The 7,619-nt window shown below is 31.7% G+C and overlaps 1 non-coding gene across 1 annotated transcript; it reads left to right on the top strand.

Moving 5' to 3' along the window:
• Positions 1-4,579: 4,579 nt before the first annotated feature.
• TRNAV-UAC (transfer RNA valine (anticodon UAC)) lies at positions 4,580-4,651 on the top strand. Its single transcript has one exon. It is a non-coding gene; the product is annotated as a tRNA-Val (tRNA).
• Positions 4,652-7,619: the final 2,968 nt, after the last annotated feature.

Below are 7,619 nucleotides of genomic sequence, written 5' to 3'. Positions count from 1 at the left end.
TTATGTATCAAAGTAGTTGCTTGGGGTTTAATCCCCTAATGTGATTGTATTACATCCTAGAGAACGACGAGAGCTATCCATTGTTTGTTGAGATATAAAAACAATTCCTATTTTTGTTTCACTTTCCATAGCATGCGTAGGGAAATTGATTCCAGACAAAATGCTAGAAATTTCTATAATAATAGTCTCATATGTTTCATGTAAAGGTCAAAATAAAATTGTTTTGAAGTTGTTTTCCATTTCCAGCTTCCATATTGTTGAGGTTGATTTCCAGATTAAGGGTCAAAACTTGTTGTCAAATTATTTTTGTGTTTCCATCTGCCGCAGTGTGGCATGTTGTTGCGGTTGATTTGGGGATTGAATGTCAACCAACTTGAAGTTCAAAGGCCAAAAGGCCTCAAGAAAATGAATCCTCTTGACGGTTGGATTTCCAAGGTAGCTCATTAATAGAGAATGTTTCTTTATGCAAAAAAAATGAAGACAAAGATGGAGAGGAAATGAAGAAAAAGGGCAATAGCAAGAAAAAAACTCAGGAAGAAAATCCTACTTGAAGATTGGAGGAGGAAGTGACAATTGAGCCTGTCCATGCATGAGGAGTTGCAATTGTTGTCAGTGAGTAACAATACATGAAATCTCAATGTACATCTTATTCTTTGTAAGCATTTCCAAAGAAAAATAAATTTTCCAACAAATTTTTGTTTTTCAATTTGGGTTCTTGCAGTAAAAATCTATTGTCTCTATGTTAATAGCTATCTGAATGAGTTTGGTTGTGTAATAGCTTCAATTTTTTGTGAATTTTGCTATATAAAACTACATCTGACATTACTTTTGCATTCAATTACCTACAACCATATATTATCCTAACACCCACAACATTGGATTCCCTATCCAGCATTCTCTTGTTAGTTAATTCGATGCAATGCTGAATCACAATGTTATCTTCAATTCGTAATATCGCTAAGGTTAATTGAATGAAAAACCATCCTCGTTATTAGAGTGGGAATTATACTTACTAATTAGTTAAGTGCTCAGAGTCAAGTAGCCCTAAAATTGTTGATGTATTTAGGTGGAAACATCAGACCATTTCCATTAGCAACAGTCATCCACGTTGGGCTTTAACTCATTGTTTTATTTCTTTGTTTAATGCCATCACACTCCCAGTGTTTCATCCATTCGTGGTATGATGGTTATGGTATATTCCTCTAAGTAATAGTTGTAAATCATACTACAACACTAAAAGATTTTAGTTGGTTCATTGACTAGTACAGGCATCATTTCAACGATCTCATACCTATAAATTCACTGGAATATTATACCTACAATTCATATATATTCTTGTGGGATTTGCTGTTGTGGGAAAAGCTTGTGCTTTGTTTCCGAAGTTAATAACCAACACACCATTGTGTACTTTTGGCATCAAAGGCCAAGGCATGAGCATGGGTGCTCATGAACAGTCATTCATATTTAAATCTATGGGGGTGAATTCACAAATTATATTGTGTTCTGTTGGGTAAGCTAGGATGAATGTTATTATATTGTGTTGGTTCTCCCATAAAAGCAGAATGCATTGGCCTGTAAGAGAAACTCATGAGGTTGGAATTCATCTAGCTCCTAGTAAGAATAACTACACCAAGAACAAGGGGTTGGACTTGGTGAACACCTCTAGAGTCTGGGAAAGATGGCCTAGAAGAAGGATGCCCTAGTTGAATCCCTCCAGCTGGATGATGTTGAGGCCTCAAGCAAGTCTGTGAGTGCAGAGTTTGTCTGAATGGATCATGAAAATGCTTAGCAGGAGGCTGCTACCAAGAGCAGATCCCTTGGGCTTGATCATATACTGGCATAGAATGAACAACACTTACTGGATTTGCCATAAATTTACTATCACAAACATGTCACCAACAATAAGAGGCTAGGTAGGACACATCCCTTCAGTAGCATCTTGATTGGGCTTTGTATGGAATGCTCCCCAAGGAGGAGGTTCACTTGCAAATGTAATCAAACCTTGAATTTTTTCTCTAGAGTATGCCAACAGAGTTGTAGGTGGTATTGACTAGAGGTAAAATATTGAAATTAAAAAATATGCAACCTCAAGCTTGGTGACTACACTTTAGCTTGGAAACCTTGAAGGTGCATATCAGGCTCACTTGGAAACCTTGGGGTGCATATTAGAACTGGGTTCATATTGTTCTATTATAGTATTAATTTAGCCAGCTTTTGTCTGTTTTGTGAAATAAGAGTGCAAGTATAGAAACCTGTATTGTTTAAGATGAGGATGGTGGTTGGGTTTCTCTTAGGCTATGTTTGTCGTGATGCTACAGATTTTTCTAGAAGCCTTAATAGCTATTTAGTGTGTTAGTTACAGGTGTTTTTTGTTACTTTGGCGTTCATGTTTGTGAAATAATAGCTAATATGAAGATATTGTAATTCTCTATTCAGAATAAGGGAAGATGGCCTATGTTATGGGTAGTATGACAATAGTTGCCACTTCTGTCTCCCTGGGTAACATTGGAAAGGAGAGGAAGTTGGGTGCAATATCTGACAAAAATGCCAGGCAATTGTCTTCTCTTGTTGCTTTTTCACCCATCTCCTTCAATTTCTTAAGCAGAAGACAAACCACAAGATTACGTAGCAGAGAGTGGGTAGTCAATCCAAGAGCTATGGCAAAGGATTTGTACTTCAACCAAGATGGGTCAACAAAAAAAAAATTGCAGGTCAAAGAAAAAAGTCCATCTAAAGGAAGGTTCTTTTCACATAAAACTTTACTGTGGTAGATATTTCTTTGTCCATATGCATTTGATGTTAATGTGTTGTTTGTATGTAGGTTTTGTATGACATATATTCTAGCATTTCATAGGTGTCAACAAGCTTGCTGATCTTGTCAGAGTCACCCTTGGACCAAAGGGCAGAAATGTTGTTTTGGAAAGCAAGTATGGTTCTTCGAAGATTATCAATGATGGTGTGACAATAGCTAAGGACGTAAATTGTAGATGTGGGTTGTAAATTTTTTATATTCTATATTAGTTTTCCTTGCCTAAATGTCTTACTATCTTATACCTAGGAGGAAAATTTCTCACAGGTCATAGACAACATATTTCTCTTTTGATGATCTACCTGGTCTATGGAGTAGCCACAATAGAGTAATGAATCAAGCTTTAAACAGTTGAAAAAAAAGACTTGTGTGCCAAATGTTGATGAGTCAAGGTCAATTGTTATTACCAGTCTAGTTAATGCATTTCAATGTTGTACCTTGCTTCTGACAGGTTGAATTAGAGGACCTAGTTGAAAATATTTTGGCCAAGTTTGTAAGATAGGATGCAGTAGAGATAAATGATTTATATGGTGATTGAGATCACACGGATACAGACCCACACAGGTGTCCATATATCTAGTGACTGTGGCATAGGTGTAGTAGAGATATAACCAGTTTAGGCCATCAACCTCTATGGCACAGATATAGCTTTTCTGGGTACAATGCTAGTAGCTAGGGACATATAGATTATCTAGATAAGGAGGGAGAAGGAGACCCTACAAACCAAGCTAAGGCGATATAAGGAGGCTAGCAGGTAAGGTAGGAAGAGGTCAGGGACATCACGGACAATGAGTAGCATTAGAGTTATGAGAGTGAGGACCACCGCCTCACAGATGACCCTATGAGGTTGGGATATAGATGTGGATAGGGCTTGCAGTAGATACTGACAAATGATCCTCTTGAGGGAGAGGGCCAAAGTCAGAGTTATACTCCTCTTCTGATGTATTGTGTATACATGATGTATCCACGACACACCTATGATGTATTCCATGCGATTTTTTCACTCAACCATCATATTTTTTATGCAGCTAGCCTGGGGGATGTGGGTGAGAAGTTATACACTGATATTGTGTACTCATGATTGATGACATAGATATATATACTGATGCATAAATAGAACAGATCCTATACTTTATTTTCGTACTACCTCAGTTTTGGATGCTTAGCTTGACATTGTTTTTTCACCTGATTGATATATAGCTCGGAATCACCCACAATCTTCAACATTTTCATTCCTATCTTCCTAGCAGTCTTAAGACCCAACACCATGGCTTCATACTCAGCCACATTGTTGGTACATTAAAACTCCAATCTAAAGGAAAAAGGATGATGAGTACCCGTAGGAGAAACCAGAAAAACACCTACCCCAAAACAATCTTTAGAAGAAGCCAGATCAAAACTAATATTCCATAGACTAGCAGGCTCAGGTCTCTCATCCTTGTTCATCAAATCCTTAGAAATTTCCACAGGCTCAACATTAAGACTCATTACATATTCACCCATCTAAGACTCATTACATATTCACCCATCTCATCAGCTGTGTACATGAGAGAATCTATGTAATTGTTATGGTTCCCTCTATAATCTGTGGCATATTACAATTCAAACTTAATATTCCCCACAAAAAGAGTACCCTAGCTACATGACATCAACAAACCATAAGTAGGATGGACATTTATGATCACCGATTCACTACTTTCATCATTATATTCATTCATGGAATCTATACCACCCTAACCACTAGATATTTAATATTTAATCATTCTTTAAAGTGTGCTAGCTCAATGGAAGAGCGTCTGCCTTACAAGCAGGAGATTAGTGGTTCGATTCCACTGTGCACTAACAAGAATTAATCAACAATTTTGTAATTTATTTTTGATTAAATGTTTTTTATATCGATTTATTTCAATGGTGAGATATTTTTGGATTAATTTTTTTATATTGTCTCTAAAGAGACAAAAGTGATATTTGAATAATTTGTTTATCATCTCTAGAGAGACAATAGGTAGTATTAAAAACATATTGTCTCTAATCCATGTGTTGTCTCTGGAGAGACAAAAATGAAATTGTCTCCTAGGAGACAATAATGCTTGTGTTATATATCGTCTTTATAGAGACAATAATCTTTAAGATAATATTTTTTAAGACAATAATATTTAAGATGATAATTTTTGAGACACCCTTAAAGACAATATTTAAGAGGATACACAATTTTTTTTTTGTCTTAAGTTAAGTCAATTTACCCAAAAGTTGTGTAGTAGTGCCATATGCCCAAAAAACTATAACTCATGTTTATATGACATACTAATTTTTTTAATTAACCAATTTAATTAAAACATAGAAAGATAATAACTATTTTAGGATAAATTTCAACCTTTCATTGCTACTCAAATTATTCTAAAATATTTCTATTAATAATGAAATTAGACTCACTAACATACTTTGTTGTTAGTTTTTAAATTAAATTACCTTCTATTATTCATTGAAAGCCCATATAAAATCGTTAGTAATTCTAGGTTAATTATTATTTATCCACATAGGTTGACCTACTGAATAAAAACTTAAATTCTTTTCTAGATAGGGTGATAATTGTCTATGATACTTAACTTGAAAGGTTTATAATATAAAAAAATTACCACTCAAGACTCCAAACTCTCTCCAATATTCAAAAAGCTAAAATAAATTTGAAAGTCCTTAATAATTTATAATTTAAAAATTAAAACAATGCATTTTATCATATTTTTCTTACAAAAGTGAGTCATTCCCCATTAAGAATATGGCTATGTCTCAAAACTTAAAAATTAGTATTTTCCCAAGGAGAACATGGTTATGACTTAATACCTAATGTATAATCACAAAATAAACAAATAAATAATTTTTAAGATTATTTTCAATTCCAATCAAAATCATAGGGAGCTTGAACAAAGGTGGTAAAAAGGTACCATATCTTGTAGAAAATATTAGGAAATAGGGAAATATGTTACTTTTAGAATAGTGAGGGGAAATTGTATTATAATTAAAAAATAAAAATAAAGAAAAAACAAAATATTATAAAAAAGTGATGAATCCTAATTGGGAAAAAATGGAATAGATAAAAAGGATAATGTTTTGACTAACATAAAAAAGAGAATCCACAATACTAAAATAAAAATCATAATAAAACAAAAAACGGACACTTTTAAAATGTTAAATTAAAAGAAATTACAATAAAATTTTAGATAAAAAATATTTTTTTATTACATCCATATTAAATCATAATTTCAAAATATTTCTTACAATAGTGATCTACCTAGTTATATAGTAACATTTTTAAAGTACAACAGCAAAATTGAAATAAAAAATTAAAACTAAATTTAATAATATTCTATTATTATTTTCTAAATTTAATTGAAATACTATTTTTCTATAATTAATTATTTATACATCTTAATTTAATTTAAATATTTTAATAATAATTAAACCATAATTTTATATTTATAGAAAAATAAAAAATAAAAAAAATTATTGCACTTTTAATAACGTTTTTTCTTAAAAAAAAATTAACCAAATTTTTATATTTTATTAATTATTTATTCAAAATTTCCTTTTTTATTTTAAATAAAAAATCATTTTCCAAAATTCAAAATACCTTTTTCTGTTATTCATTCTTATATTTCAAATCATTTTGCAAAATTCAAAATACCTGTATCTATTATTCATTCTTATATTTCTGATTATCCACTCCAACAGTGAAATAATCTGCAAAGTAATCTCCAGCATAACGACAACGAATATTATACCAAAGCAAATATCATACGAATATCATAACGATGTGATTTCTCATCATATGAGTTACTGTAGAAAGGCTTACATACAACCCCAGAACTGCAACTGTACAAGATAAAACCACTGTATAAAACTGAATAGGTGGAGGGTTAGCGTGAGGTAGGATTGTTACCCCATCCTAATAATGATAAATGAATGAATAATGAATATATGGAGTGGTGTTTTTCATCACTTTTAGCAGTAAAAATGAGGTTATTAAGAAAATAATTCCAACACTAAAAGAGATATGGTAGCTGTTGTAGAATTGTGATGTTGGCTATTCGGTATAGGTTTTTTTTTCATAAAAGAAACTAAATTTGGATATAGCTTATACTATATTAACCATATAAATGCTTCTATAGGCAACAACGATGGTTTCACTTCAAAAGCAGTAAAAACAAGTTTATTGATAAAACAACTCCAACACTTAGAGAGATTTGGTAGCAACTTTTGGCTATTGGGGATAGCTTTTTTTTATCTTGTATAGAAGGCTATAAATTTGCATTTAAATTTGGGCAAGGAAGGAGTGTAAGGTGCTAGGTAGAATAAGAAGAATCTTATTTGGTACTTGAGATAGATTCATTCTGCTGACAACTAGAGTAAAGCTTAATAAAAAAACTCACCATAATTTTTTAAAATAGATATCATAAAAATTAAAATATAAATCCTAATTCGGGAAAAAAATTGAATAGATAAAAAAGATAATGTTTTGACTAACATAAAAAAGAAAATCCACATTACTAAAATAAAAGTCTCAATACAACCAAAAATTAAACACTTAAAATGTTAAGTTAAAAGAAATTACAATAATAATAAAAATTAAACACTTAAAATGTTAAGTTAAAAGAAATTACAATAATAATAAAAATTAAACACTTAAAATGTTAAGTTAAAAGAAATTACAATAATAATAAAAAAATCATTACATCCACATTAAGTCATAATTTCAAACATTTCTTACAATAGTGATCTACCTAGGTATATAGAAATATAGTCAATTATAGTA

The sequence above is a fragment of the Pinus tabuliformis genome, chromosome 8 (genome assembly GCF_031772625.1).
Source record: "Pinus tabuliformis cultivar Carrire ecotype Pingquan chromosome 8, CPIR1, whole genome shotgun sequence".
NCBI lineage: Eukaryota > Viridiplantae > Streptophyta > Pinopsida > Pinales > Pinaceae > Pinus > Pinus tabuliformis.
This window is presented reverse-complemented; position numbering and strand designations above follow the sequence as displayed.